Genomic DNA, 15,913 nt, shown 5'->3' on the forward strand with positions numbered 1-15,913 from the left:
CAATGCCCATACTTCACCATATAAAGGCATCTAAGAAGTATCTAGAAATTTACAAGTCTAGGCTGACAATTTCATGATTTTCTTTTCTTTACTAAATCAAACCCAACCTTTAGTAATTAATTAAAGGTCCTTTATTATTTAATTCAATTCCACGAACATTTCTCTCTCTCTCTATCTCTCTCTCTCTCTCTCTCTCTCTCTCTCTCTCACACACACACACACACACACACACTCACTCACTTACTCATTCACTCAGTAAATGCCAAGCTCTTTCTCTTACTAACTTTTGACCTCTCTCACTAACTCTTGATGTTTCTCTATCTAACTCGTAATCTTTAACTTCTCTCTCTCTCTCTCTAAGCAATCTCTACGATCACCTCACTTTGAGTAACTCCCCCCCCCCCGCCCTCTCTCTCTCTCTCTCTCTCTCTCTCTCTCTCTCTCTCTCTCTCTCTCTCTCTCTCTCTCTCTCTCTCACACACACACACACACACACACACACACACACACACACACACACACACATGCACAAAATGTAGTATTTATAAGGAATGGAATAAAAAAATGTACACCAATGGTGAGTCAGACTTGCTATTGCCATGGTTACATTTAAAATGTTTCACAAGAATAGGAATTTTGTTTCCTATGAATCTTTATAGTAGAGAGAAACCTCTTAAAAAGGAATATAAATGAACTCATAATTAGGGACAAAGGGAAACTAAAATATTTCGGTTAGAAAACATCATTAAAAAGGATGAGGAAAATAAACGTATTAATTCTTGTCATTTGTAAACAAAAAACACATTATACTTTCATTAAAATTTGTTGATCATAGAGTTCAAAAAGTTGGTTGTTCTATAGAGTTGACCATTGTGAGAGTATACAACCAATGTAGTAAATGAGATTTTTTATCCTTCAAACGACAATGGTCACACCATTTGCATCTTAGATTGGAGAAATTAAATTTCTAAGAAAATTTGTACTATCAAAAGCCCATATAGGTGTTAGGATTATTTAGACAAAAAAATAGTTACATTTAAATAGAATCAATACAACAAAGGAAAAAAACACACATTAATGGAATAAAATACAAAGATTTAACATGGTTCATCCAATCCTATGTCACATCCATCAATCAAAGAGTCCAATATTATTATCCAGTAACTTCAACCTGTTACAATCTTCAATATCCCTTGCAACTCAATATTGTTGTAAGAAGTTATATAATCTCTTTCAAAAAACCTAACCCTTTGCAAATATTACATGACTTATGTAGGCTTAACAAGTTAATCCTAAAAAAATAATTGACGAGTCAACTCTGGGAGATTCGATCAACATACGACGATTGTGTTTGACCATATAGTAGAAAGGGGTGACTGTACAGAATGGGTGGTGAGTAGAGGGTCATATGATGGGAAAGCAATGTGCAGATGGTGGAGGGTAGTGGGTTGTACAATACCAATGGAGGCTATTGTACAAGGTGAGGAGGAAGTGTCACACGATAATAGTGATTGTTAACCATATGGTGGGAGTTTGTCGATGGGAGTGAGATGTATGTATAGAGGAGAGACATAAGGGTGTACGATGGTGGTGTGTCGCCAAGAGTATGGAAAGCGAACAATAATATTACATATATACCATATAGATGTGAAATGCCTAATATTGATTAATGAATTTGCACACCCACAAAAAAATGGAATCCCAAACACAAGTAACATTTGTAGATCCAATAATAACAACACTTCATGGTTACAAAAGCATCAGACAAGTTTCAAGAAAATATAGAGTAGTCCCCAAACAACAATGATTAGAAAATTTGGTCCATAATGAGATAACCAAGTTATACCTCCAACAAAAGAATATAGTGGCATTGCACCACCAAAACTACGATCATAGAATAGGGAGGGTCTTTCAACTTCAAAATTGTGTAGGAAGCCTTAAAAAATACAATCAAATCTAATCCATGATCCATTACAATGCCCATACTTCCACTTATAAAGGCCTACAAGAAGTATCTAGAAATTTGCAAGTATAGGCCAACAATTGCATTATTTTCTTTTCTTTATTAAATCGAGCCCAACCTTTATTACTTAATTAAACATCCTTTATTATTTAATTCAATTCCAGGGACATTTCCCTCGATCTCTCGCCTCTCTCTCTCTCTCTCTCACACACACACACATTCACTCACTAAATGCTAATCTCTTTCTCTTACTAATTCCTAAACTCTCTCATTCTCTTACTAACTCCTAATGTCTCTCTAGGGTGATCCCACAATAATGAGTTCAACTTTTTGACCAATTTTGACACTAAAATCAATATTTTTGCAACAAATGTCACATTCAAGTCACTATATCTCGAAAACTATAAATAATTTCAAGATGACATGAACTAATAATTTTGAGTACTCTGTTCCTACTTTGTAAACATATTTTTTAATCTAAAAATAATAATTATTTATGTCAATTTTTTCATCTCCTTCGAAAAATGGTACATAATAAAATTCAATATTTTAAAAGAGCGATAGTCCGTTTGACACACATAACCTTTTTCTAAAAATGATAATGAAGTAATTCTTTTGATGTTATTTTCGTAAAATTAATATCCAGAGGATGCATTTGGTTTGATTCATTTTGGTTGAATATTGTATAGTTTATGAAGTTTTGAAGTGACACGAATCATAATTTAGACATACGTTTCATTTGACACAAATAATTTGAAGTCAATTTATCAAAAACCTTTTTCTTTTTTTTTTTAATAGAAAGGTATCTCAATAAGCTAGTTCCTACATATTTTAAAAAAAAATATTGACCTAATTTACTAATTTTTCCGAGGTCGAAGTCGGTTGATGTTCAATTGGTAATGAACCTATGATGAGTTAAAACTCGTATTTGAAAGCCTTAATGATTAAACTATGTATTACAATTATAGTCGTTAGAAAGCTTGCTCCGAGTAGCACATTTTGGCATTTTTTATTTTACAGTAGGAGATCATTTATCTGCAATTATGGGTGTCAAAAGAGCTTAAAAAAATAAAAGAAAAAAGGGTCCAAAAAATGTAATTTTGTATGTTCGCATGAACATTATGAACATACGAAATATGTTCGCGCGAACATACTTATCATGTTTGCACGAACATATTTATCACATATGTTCGCACGAACATACGAAATATGTTTGCGCGAACATGATTAAAAAAAAAGTTTGCGCGAACATATGGTGAACTCAATTTCCCATTTTGTAATTTTTTTCATTTTTGTTCGTCCCAATAAAGTGGAATCAATTATTGTGGGTTCACCCTCTATCTAACTCACAATCTTTAACCTCTCTCTCTAAGTAACCCCTACCACCTCATTTTGACTAACCACTACTCTCTCTCTCTCTCTCTCTCTCTCTCTCTCACACACACACACACACACACACACACACACTCCTTATATCTCTCTTACTAACTCCTAACCACTCTCATTCTCTCAATAACTTATGATCCTTAATCTTTATCTCTCTAACCCACCCCTAGCCCCTTTCTGACTAACCCCTAAACTCTCTCCCCCTCTCTCTCTCTCTCTCACACACACACACACACACTACTCCTTATCTCTATCTTACTAACTCCTAACCTCTCTCATTCTCTCACTAACTTATAATCCTTAACCTGTATCTCTCTAACTAGCCCCTATCCTCTATCTGACTAACCCCTAAACTCTCTCTCTCTCTCTCACACACACACACACACACACACTCCTAACCATTTTCTATCTAACTCTTAATACTTAACCTCTATCTCTATAACTAACTCCTATCCCCCTCTCCAACTAACCCACAAACTCTCTCTCTTTCTCACACATACACAATTGTCTGGCCCCTTATATATCTATCTCTATCTAAATACTAACCCCCTCTCTCTTACCCCAAATCCCCCTCTCTCAATGACCCCTAATCCCTATAAATCGAGCTATATCTAATTCCTCTTACACCTCTTCCTCTCTCTCACACCCTATAGATCGAACTATATCTAAATTACAAATAACTAAAAATTTCCTGAAGTTTTTAAAAACATTTTAAAATGTCCAAAGAATCTACGAGAAACCTCGTTTTTCTCATTTGCACGACGCGACAGCCCTTTTTTCCGTCATTTCCATGTCTTTTTGACCGCACTCTTGTGTGAGCATGAAAGTCTATAAAATAATGTAGAAAAGCTCGAAACTTTCCTTCCCATATGTGGGAAACATTTGCCCTTTCTCAATGATTTTGACGACTGACCTTTAGCGAACGAAGTGGGATGACTCGTACAGAGAACCGTGTCGGTGGTGGGATTTGAAACTCCCTGGAGCTAGTAATGTTTCAGTTACAGTGCCCGCTATTTTCGGTAGAGAGACTACATATATGCGGAGTACAAGATTATCATTCGTTTTGTGTCAGTCATTATAAAGTGTTTCAATACCCAAACCAGGAAAATAATCCTTCTATAGTCGCTTGGAAATTGAAACTGAAAGTCATGTTAATATGTATCCTAGTTTTTCTCTCGCTCAATGTCTGCCTTCCGGCGCAAGCCCACACAAGTTTCACCTTCAACAAATTCAATGCCTCCACCCTTTATCAGCTTGACTATTCTTCTATCCAATCGGGTGCCATCTGCGTCACCAATCAATCAGAACACACGTCTGGCAGAGTTTTATATCCTCACCGTGTTCGGATGAAAGATCCCAATTCCATCAATACGAGCTCGTCCTTCAGCACCACATTCGTTTTCGCCATGCTTCCATCTTACTCGGACCCTCAACGCAGCGGGCACGGGATGGCCTTTGTAATCTCACCAGTGAAAGATTCTTCATCTCAATTCCTCTGTTTGTTCAACACTTCCACCATTGGGAAGCCTTCCAATCACCTCTTTGCTGTCGAGTTCGACACAATCCTCAACGACATCAAGTCTGAAAAGTCCGAACCTGCAGGGTACTGGATTGGCAAACAGTTGCATCAGATAGATCTCAACAGTGGACACAACATTCAGGCTTGGATCGATTACGATCATTTCGACCCTAGAAGCCTCTTTTATCTCTCCAAAACATGAATCTTTCCGACATCTTCAAAGAAGAAATGTATGTCGGTTTCTCTGCATCGACAGGAACAGTCGTTGAAGACCACTGTGTGCTCAGCTGGAGCTTCAGCACAAATGGTCCGGCACCGGAGCTGGACACATATCATCTTCCTTCCCTCATTAAGCGCAATGATTCCAACTCTCTCTATTCATTGCAGAAATTACTACAGCTGCAGTACTTGTCTTGTTGTTGCTTTTAACTGCTGCAGGGGTTTTTCGGTTGAAGAGAAATAAGTACAGAGACGTTATTGAAGAATGGGAGGAGTATTGCCCTTACATATTGCAACCAGAGGATTCCGAGACGAAAAGGTTTTGAGCTCTGGAGGATTCGGTCGGGTGTACAAAGGAGCTCTCCCTACGAACGGCCTCGAAGTTGCTGTGAAGTCCATCTTCAAAGAAACCAACGAAGCCCTGAAGGAATTCATTGCAGAGATTTCAAGTCTCGGGCATTTACAGCACCGGAATCTTGTCCAAATCAGGGGGTATTGCAGGAGGGGAGCAAAGCTATTCATAGTCTATGAGTAGATGCCAAATGGAAGCCTGGACAAGATGATATTTGGGAAGAAAAAGAACGTTTTGAAATGGGCTCAAAGGTACAGAATTCTGAGAGACGTGGGCGCAGGATTGCTGTATCTTCATGAAGAGTGGGAACAGGTGGTGGTGCACAGAGACATCAAATCAAGCAATGTTTTGTTGGATTGTGAACTTAATGGGAAATTGGGGAACTTTGGCCTCGCTCGACTTTACGAGCATACGGGAAACCCACAAACAACTCGTGTGGTGGATACGCTTGGGTACATTGCACCGGAGCTGATACACACAGGAAAGGCCGCTCCTAGCGCAGATGTGTTCAGTTATGATATCTTAGTGTTGGAAGTTGCGTGTGGGAGGAGGCCTGTGGATTCCTCTCTGGATGCTTCGCAGATGGTAATGGTGGATTGGGTTAGAGAGATGCATGCGGAAGGCAGACTCACAGATGTAGCGGATCCCAATCTTGGTGGTGATTATGTTGGAGATGAGATGGAGAAGATGTTCAAATTGGGGCTGCTTTGTTGCAATCCCAAGCCGGAGGCGAGACTTGCAATCAGACAAATATTGCAAATAATTGAAGGGGAATCCTGTATTCCCACTTTAGAGACATATGAGAGGAGCGGAGGAAACACAAGTTCAACTCCAGACACGGTAGAATCTTTTGCCTCTACTTCCATCTCTCTAGAGGGACGATAGTCGAGTCTTCTTTGCAAACTTGTTCACCATTAGATCCCATATAGTACCAAATACTACTGTTTATTAGTTCAGAAAACTCATGCATTCGGTTAGGTGCATTTATCTCATTAGTTCTAACGAATCAGAAATTAAAATTAATCCATTTCTAAAGTGTGTTACATTCGTTTGTTCTTTTAAAATATATATTTAAAATTAGAATAAGGCTATTTGTTAGAGCTTTTATTGGCTTCTATCCAAAAAGGCAAGGTGAAAAATAGATTTTTGAAACAGAAATTAGAAAGAAATTTACAGCTTTTGCATTAATGAACATTTAATAGATAACTTGTCCTTTTATATGAATCATCGTTCAATGTGCTATCCACTGTCACATCTCCATCTTCTTTCCATTGCCACATTTTCGTCTAAGAATTTGATCTTGTTGGAATTAGTGATCTTGTTTCTTCTCTTCAAGGTCATATCCACTGCCACCTGTTCATCTTCAAATTCGTGATCATATCGACTGCTACATCTCCATCTTGATATTCTTGTTTTCGGGTTATGATAATGTTTTAAATTATGTTGATCACCTAAATTAGAACATTTTGAATCCAATAGAACAGATTTGGAAGATTTTTTGTCATAGAGATAGATTAAAGGTTTGGAAGCAGAGAATACAAAGATGAAGGAGCAATAAGTGGTAAGGTGGGTGTTTGCAATTCCCAATGATTTATGGGCTCTAGTGGGAGAGTGAATCAACACAAAGGTGTTGAGAAAGAACTGAGTTCGAGAAGAATTTCTCTGAGCTATTTAGCACTTGACGGTGAAGGAGATGGGAAAGCGGTCTGATAATGTCACATCAATCAAGGGAATGAAAGGTAGCTCCTTGGAATCCGAGAAGGAAAAAAAATATTGAGCAAAGATCATGGCATGATCAAGCCTTTTTAAAACCCTATTAGTACTAGCTCAAAAACTAAGCCAGGTATGCCAAACACTATTGGTATGACAACAAGCAATATTGAGGTCATAAAAACCCAATTTATTTCAAATGTAGTACCATGCCTCCCTCTCTCCATTTGTCCAATGAAAAGAGAGAGTGCCAACTTTATCAAAGGCTACTTCAACCATATTAAAATCATCACACAAAACCCAAGTGGCAAGTGGCAATGAGTCAACAAGCCGTTGCCAAAGATAAGATCTTTCAACTGCATTAGTGGGAGCATAAACATTAGCAATTCCAAAGAAATGATTATGGAGAAATAGAAGAATCCATACCACTCAGTGCATGGGGTCAAACCCATGGGCAATGACAAAAGAATGTAAACGAGGAGAGATGAATGTACCTACTCCACCTTGACCAGCTTCATGCTGAGAAGAGAAAACTAAGGCCTTAGGCCAAATGGAATGACAAGCAGCATCAAGTAAAAAACCATAGATTTTAATCTGTTGCAAGCATAGAACATCTAAGGTGCCTAAACGACATCTTACATCATGAAAATAATATTTCATGTGGAGGTCAATTAAACCTTGAACATTCCAGGAGAGGAAATTCATGAAAACTCTTGCATATCGTCTTCATCCCCAAGAGAGGAGAAACTATTATGTAAAAACTCTTAAGTATTAGTGTTAGAAAGAGTGGAGAAAACAAGTCTTCTCTTTTTCGGCATGCCTTCCATCATCTCAATGTGCCCAGTAGGGTTGCGAGAGCGATGGGAAATCTGCAAAGCAATACTGAAGCAAATTGTGGAGTATGGACCCATTGGGATCATAAGGCACCTGTTGAAATCTCCTTCGTTGGTTGGACAGGGTTTGAAACCTCTTTCCCCTACTAGGCAGGGTTTGAAACTTTTGGAAACAACCTATGAAGGTTCTTGGACCTATTGCCATGGCTTAGAGGCCATGGTGGAGGGATACCTTGGAGCTGACGCAGACTTGCCTTTGCAGACCACCATGGTCCATTCCTCCTTTTTGGTAGACTCTTCCTACTGAGACAAAGTTTCCTTGGGAGATGCTCTTGGTTGAGGAACTGCAAGAGGGCAATCTTTAACCTTTTGATCTGCTGACTTTCATCTATACCAAATGTTGGGTAGATTCATGTACAACACCTTTTGTGTGAAGGTGTGGTTTCCTATATGGATATCAATAGATTCCTTGAGGTCACGAGAAAGGTCAACCTCAGTGCAAATTTGTTTTTAAGGGCCAGCATTGAAGAAACACTCAGATTCCTGATACAACACCTTGCAAGAGACTATGTAATGATCTGCATGAACAACTAGCAAGGCAAGGGAAGACTAGGGAACACCCAAATGAGGACTCAAAGCTTTTTCTTGTCTGAGACTGTAATGTCTTGAGACCATCATTGAAAGACCAAAAGAGAAGACCTAACAAGCCAGGGACCATGGCCAAGAATAGCCTCAACATGGGAAGGGTTGGAAAACCTAAATAAATAAGAAACCTTTGGTGAGCTTTTGGACACCTTCAAGGTCACGAGAAAGGTCAACCTTAGTGCAAATTTTTTTTTAAGGGCCAGCATTGAAGAAACACTTAGATTCCTGATACAACACCTTGCAAGAGACTATGTAATGATCTGCATGAACAGCTAGCAAGGCAAGGGAAGATGAGGGAACACCCAAACGAGGACTCAAAGCTTTTTCTTATCTGAGACTGTAATGTCTTGAGACCATCATTGAAAGACCAAAAGATAAGACCTAACAAGCCAGGGACCATGGCCAAGAATAGCCTCAACATGGGAAGGGTTGGAAAACCTAAATAAATAAGAAACCTTTGGTGAGCTTTTGGACACCTTCAAGGTGGACACCATGAGGAGTCCAGGCTTTGGCCACTCACTCTCTAAGCATGCTTTTAGGGGGGGTTCTTCCCACAAAATACCCTATAAGTGTATGTTTCTCTAGCTAGTGACAAGCATTTTCAAAATCCTAAGAATTAAGCACAACATTAGGGAGAGATGTATCTCATGAAATACTTTTGGCACAAACTTGTGTGGTCACTTGGACAGAGGGGGCACCATTAGATTCTGTAGAAACAACTTCAACACCAAATACAACTGAGTTGAATTTGGTCAGAGCCATAGTATTAATAAACCCTAAAAACTCCTACAATAAATGCGGTATCACATACTGGGACACACTGTGGTTTAGATATTGAAGAAAATAGCAGGTTAGCAGAGCTCCCAACTCTCACGCATTCTCTGTACTCATGGATGAAATCCCTTCAGTATCTACTTTCTTAATTTGAAATATATTACTAATTTATAAAAAATTTAAATCAACCCTATGTATTTAGAAACATCACATTTTTGTAAATATTACTAGTTATTTCTTATATTATACTAATTAAATATTTCAATTTAAGAATTATTAAATTATTCATAAATTAGCGAAAAATCGGCAACTAATATTAATCTTAAAATATAAAATGAAAGGTAATAAAATGACTAAACCATTATAAAAATAATCATACGACAGAAGGGGTGACAGTCAAATTCGATGCATGGAAGAACCAAGATGTTGAAAGAAAGGAAAAAGCAAAATTAAAACATGTAGTCCAAGAGGGAATTCGATGGTCATATTAGTCATTTTTTGCATTTTTGAATCGTATATGACAAGCTAAAAATTTGTTAGACCATACAAAATAACATGCTAAATGTTTAGAAAACCATAAATATGACATTTAAAATAATTAATAAACCGTCAAAGTTTATTATAGAGAATATAACATTTCTATGTATGATATATATTTATGATAAATATATGTTATTATATATATATATATATATATATATATATATATATATATATATATATATATATATATATATATATATATATATATATATATATATATATATATATATATATATATAATTTATTTTATTATTATTATACCATTATATTTATATCAATCTACAATATTTTAAAAAAAAAACTATTTGAAATCATAAAATTAGAAACTTGCTTAATTAATTTGATATTTTTGTATATATTACCAATTTATAATTATTTGTATTAGTAATACTATATCATTATTAATTTAGAATCTTTTCAAATAACAAAAATGAATTTAGAAATGTTTAAATTTTTTTTAATCTATTTTTTATCAATATTTTATTTGATTTTTATCACATAATATTTAACTATATTATTACTATTATTTATTTAAATCTTTCAAATAAAATATATAAACTTACAATTTTTTTGAGTAATTTGAAATTTTTAAAAATATTACTGATCTAGCTTTAATTTATTTAAGATATTTAATAATTAATATTTATTATATATACTAATATAATATTTAAATTTATATAAAATATTTGTATACGAAAAAATAGCAATTAGTGTTTTTCAAAAACATAAAATTAAAGGCATTAAAATGGTCAAACCGTAAAAAAAATCATTTTACAAGTAGAGTTGACCGTCAAATTGCAGAACCGAATAGAGGTATGAATGTAAACAAGAGAGTTGATTTTTTTGAAACTTTTATCAATGTATAATAACTCATCTGCTCGTTTTTCTCATTTCCACCACTTTTTGACTTCCCACAAAAGCCTTTTCTTCTGTCATTTCTACGTCTTCTGAGCATAAAAATATAATAAAAGCTCAAACTTTTCCTTGTCTTTCGTGGGAAACATTCACCCTATCTCAATGATTTCGACGACTGACTGATGTAAGTTCCACTTTAGAAACATATGAGAGGAGTGGAGGAAATACAAATTCAACTTCAGACATTGGAGAATCTTTGGCCTCTATGTCCAACTCTAGAGGGACAGTAGTGGGGAATCCCAACAAAATCACTATTTGTTTAGCAGAGGGATTCTGCCGAAAATAAAACTTGGCAGGGGAATCCCAACAAAATGTAATAGTTTGCAGCCATGCTATGTGCAGTCTAAGAGGAAAATAATTCTTGGCATATCAAAGTGTCATCATCAATTCAATTTAGCATTACTTATTGAAGACTATGCATTCATATGCCATAAACATATGTTATTTAAAACATTATAATTTATCTTCAATTATGTTTTGTTCATTAAAACTACAATTTAATTTCAATAAATTAAGACATTAAATTAATAGTAAAGTTTCAATAGCCAATCAAAGATACCATTAACCACCCATTTTAATAGAAAAAGAACCGCGGATTATAGAAACATTACTCTTCATTCTGATAAGTCTTAGGCTACGAAACTAAATAAGATAAAAATGCATAGTCATAGTTTGCAGCTATGCTGATTGTAGCATAAGAGAAAAAGGATTTTTGACATATGGAAGGATCATCATCAATTTCAAAATAAGGTCTAGTTTTCATCAATTTTGTTTGTCTTATTTAAGACCATGCATTCCTATGCAATAAAATAATAATAATGTATATTAAACTTCAATAAAATACATCAATAACTTACAAAGTAGACAACGAAGCGTACCATGAAGTAGTAAAAAAAGAGGACCGGCTTGGAATTTATATCAATAGGTTTCATTCAACCGAAGATATTATTTAGATTTGTATCTTGTTAGCCTATCAAATGAAACCTATTATTAAATTAAATTTAGATTACCGCATCCTAAGCCAATATTACATGACTTATGTAGGCTTAGCAAGTTAATCCTAAAAGATAATTGATAAGTCAACTTTGGGAAATGCTTGATGAACCAACCATGAGAAATTCTCGATGAGTCAACTCTGGGAAATGCTTGACGAACCAACCATGAGAAATTCTTGACGAGTCAACTCAAAAATGTTGATGAGTCAACTCGGAAAAGCTTGACACGTTAATCATTTTTTATGAGTTGTTGTTGTGAACCCCATGTCTTATTGAAAGCGTACAAAAATAGGAAAATAAGATTTGCTTGTATAAAGATTTTTTATTACTTCCCTTCACAAAGCATAACTAACTCTGTGTATCACATAAACACTTCTCACTAATAATGAATTAAATGCTTTTCATATACTGTACCAATTGATTTACAATACAATTTCAAATAGAAAAATATTAAAATAACTTTGCAATGTTCTCTTACTTTTGAATTTTTTCAAGTTATCAAAAAAATTATCTACTACACCCTAAGGTGTGAATACTAGTCTTAAAATGTCCAAAGAATATACCAGCTGCTCGATTTTCTAATTTCCACAACGACTCGTTGGCTTCACGCAATAGCCCTTTTTTCCACCGCACTCTTGTGTGAGCAAAAAAAATATTAAACAAATAATGTAGAAAAGCTCGAAACTTCCCTTCTCATTCGTGGGAAACATTTTCCCTTTCTAATGATTTCGACGACTGACCCGAACAAAGTGGGACGACTCGTACAGAGAACGTTGCCGGTGGTGGGATTCGAAACTCCCTGGAACTAATCATGTTTGACTCACAGTCCCTGCTGTTTTCCTTAGAGAGACTACATATATGTGGACAAGCTTATCATTCATTTTATGTCAGCCATTATCAAGTGTTTCAATACCCACACCAGGAAAAGAATCCTTCTATTGTCGCTAGGAAATTGAAATTGAAAGCCATGTTAATATGTATCCTACTTATTCTCTCGCTCAATACCTGCCTTCCTGCGCAAGCCCAGTCCCACACTAGTTTCCGCTTCAACAAATTCAATTCCTCCACCCTTTATCAGATTGGAAGTCCTTCAATCCGATCAGACGCCATCTGCCTCACCAATCAATCAGAACACTCGTCTGGCAGAGTTTTATATCCTCACCCTGTTCGGACGAAAGATCCCAACTCCACCAATACGAGCTCATCCTTCAGCACCACATTCGTCTTCGCCATGGTTCCATCTTACTCGGATCCTCAACGCAGCGGGCACGGAATGGCCTTTGTAATCTCACCCTCCAACTCTCCAGTGGAAGATTCTTCATCTCACTTCCTCGGCTTGTTCAACGCTTCCACCATTGGGAAGCCTTCCAATCATCTCTTTGCCGTCGAGTTCGACACAATCCTCAACAAGGACTGCCTTGACATCAACGACAATCATGTCGGCGTGGATATCAACGACCTCAAATCTGTAAAGTCTGAATCTGCAGGGTACTGGATTGGCAAACAGTTGCATCAGATAGATCTAAATAGTGGAAAGAACATTCAGGCTTGGATCGATTACGATCATACCCAACAGCATTTGAATGTTACAATGGTAGAAGCGGGTTCGTTTCGACCCAAGAAGCCTCTTTTATCTCTCCAAAACATGAATCTTTCCGACATCTTGGAAGAAAAAATGTATGTGGGTTTCTCTGCATCGACAGGAACAGTCGTTGAAGACCACTGTGTGCTCAGCTGGAGCTTCAGCACAAATGGTCCGGCACCTGAGCTGGACACATCTCATCTTCCTTCCCTCCTTATGCGTAATGATTCCAACTCTCGGTTCATTGCGGAAATCACTACAGCTGCAGTACTTGTCTTGTTGTTGCTTTTAATTGCTGCAGGGGTTTTTCGCTGGAAGAGAAATAAGTACAGAGACGTTATTGAAGAATGGGAGAAGGAGTATTGGCCTCACAGATTCGATTACAGAGACTTACATATTGCAACCAGAGGATTCCGAGACGAACAAGTTTTGGGCTCTGGAGGATTCGGTCGGGTGTACAAGGGAGCTCTCCCTACCAACGGCCTTGAAGTTGCTGTGAAGTCCATCTTCAAAGAAACCAACGAAGCCCTGAAGGAATTCATTGCAGAGATTTCAAGTCTCGGGCGTCTACAGCACCGGAATCTTGTCCAAATCAGGGGGTATTGCAGGAGGGGAGCAAAGCTATTCATAGTGTATGACTACATGCCAAATGGAAGCCTGGACAAGATGATATTTGGGAAGAAGAAGAGCGTTTTGAAATGGGCTCAAAGGTACAGAATTCTGAGAGACGTGAGCGCAGGATTGGTGTATCTTCATGAAGAGTGGGAGCAGGTGGTGGTGCACAGAGACATCAAATCAAGTAATGTTTTGTTGGATTCTGAACTTAATGGGAAATTGGGGGACTTTGGGCTCGCTCGACTTTACGAGCATACGGGAAACCCACAAACAACTCGTGTGGTGGGTACGCTTGGGTACATTGCACCAGAGCTGATACACACAGGAAAGGCCGCTCCTAGCGCAGATGTGTTCAGTTATGGTATCTTAGTGTTGGAAGTTGCGTGTGGGAGGAGGCCTGTGGATCCCTCTCTGGATGCTTCCCAGATGGTAATGGTGGATTGGGTTAGAGAGATGCATGCGGAAGGCAGACTCACAGATGTAGCGGATCCCAATCTTGGTGGTGATTATGTTGGAGATGAGATGGAGAAGATGCTCAAATTGGGGCTGCTTTGTTGCAATCCCAAGCCGGAGGCGAGACCTGCAATGAGACAAATATTGCAAATAATTGAAGGGGAATTCTGTATTCGCACTTTAGAGACATATGAGAAGAGCGGAGGAAACACAAGTTCAACTCCAGACACTGTAGAATCTTTTGCCTCTACTTCCATCTCTCTAGAGGGACGATAGTCGAGTCTTCTTTGTGCGAACTTGTTCACCATTAGATCCCATATAGTACCAACTACTACTGTTTATTTCTATCCCGCTCATCCTTAGCTATTTCTTGTTCCCTTCTAAGGAATGTTTCTTTGGCTAAGGTATTGTAAGGCTCCTCCTTCACATACGTGTCATGTGCTGTTATATCAGATATATGTGTTTTCATAATAGTTTTTCTTGCAATGTTGTAGGGAGTGTATAGCAAATCTTTGCTTCTGAGTTGTCTGAGGATTCTACTTTCTTCGTCGCTTGTAGTGCTCCATTCCTCCGTTTAAGCTTTTCGTCTAACCTCATTTTAGTAACATAATGTATTTGCGAACCTATTGCAGGCATGGCGAAGAGGTAAAATAGAAAATTTGATGAATAGTTCTTTTCAATTAATAAAATTTAATAAGATTACAATTCACAAAAAAGGGCCGGGGAATACAGGATCACCCCGCAAATGAGTCGTCTAAGAAAATGCTTGCAGTAGAGTTGCATTGATTTAGAAGAATAGAAAGGAAGCAAAATTATAAAAAATTAGATTTGATGTAATATTGTTCTATTTATTTATTTTTCAAGAAAATATTATGGAGATTGGATCTTGATGTTTTTTTATTCGATGTGTCTAAAGAATCATTTCTGTACATGAGATATTTAGGAAAGAGGTGATGATTAGTAGAACCACATTTGTCTAAAAAATGTACAAGAGGACGTGACACATTTGTTATTATTATTATTATTAGTAGGGTACTAATGTTTTCATTAGACCTCCCAGCATTAGTTTAATTTCAAAAACAAAATGTTAAAACTAAAAGTTTTGAGACATATTTTTTAATTCAATTATCACAATCAAATTTCTGATTTTTGATTGCTCAAGAACCAATTTCCTGGATATATATCTCTTTTTGAATATAATTGAAGAGTTGAAACCATAGATCTGAAAGCACCAATGGAAAGTCGCCACAGAGAGAGTAGAATGCCAGACCCTATGCCACGACAGATCCAATGCCGGCGAAGACGAAAAGCAGGGTGGAAATTAACTCGGCGGGGTAAGCTTTGATGGACTTGACGCTAAATGCATCGTTGAAGGCGCCGAATGCTATTTCGAGCGGCATTGTTGGACA

At 37.0% G+C, this 15,913-nt stretch overlaps 2 pseudogenes across 1 annotated transcript; both read left to right on the forward strand.

Moving 5' to 3' along the window:
- LOC149549731 (L-type lectin-domain containing receptor kinase SIT2-like) overlaps window positions 1-6,482 on the forward strand; it is a 39,900-nt pseudogene extending 33,418 nt beyond the window's left edge.
- A 6,156-nt stretch (window positions 6,483-12,638) lies between these two features.
- On the forward strand, window positions 12,639-15,220 carry LOC149549732 (L-type lectin-domain containing receptor kinase SIT2 pseudogene; annotated as a pseudogene). The gene has a single exon (XR_016354488.1). The product of XR_016354488.1 is annotated as an L-type lectin-domain containing receptor kinase SIT2 pseudogene (transcript).
- Window positions 15,221-15,913: the final 693 nt, after the last annotated feature.

This window comes from Cupressus sempervirens, chromosome 7, assembly GCF_028749045.1.
Source record: "Cupressus sempervirens isolate cs-2001-9-10 chromosome 7, ASM2874904v1, whole genome shotgun sequence".
Taxonomy (NCBI): domain Eukaryota; kingdom Viridiplantae; phylum Streptophyta; class Pinopsida; order Cupressales; family Cupressaceae; genus Cupressus; species Cupressus sempervirens.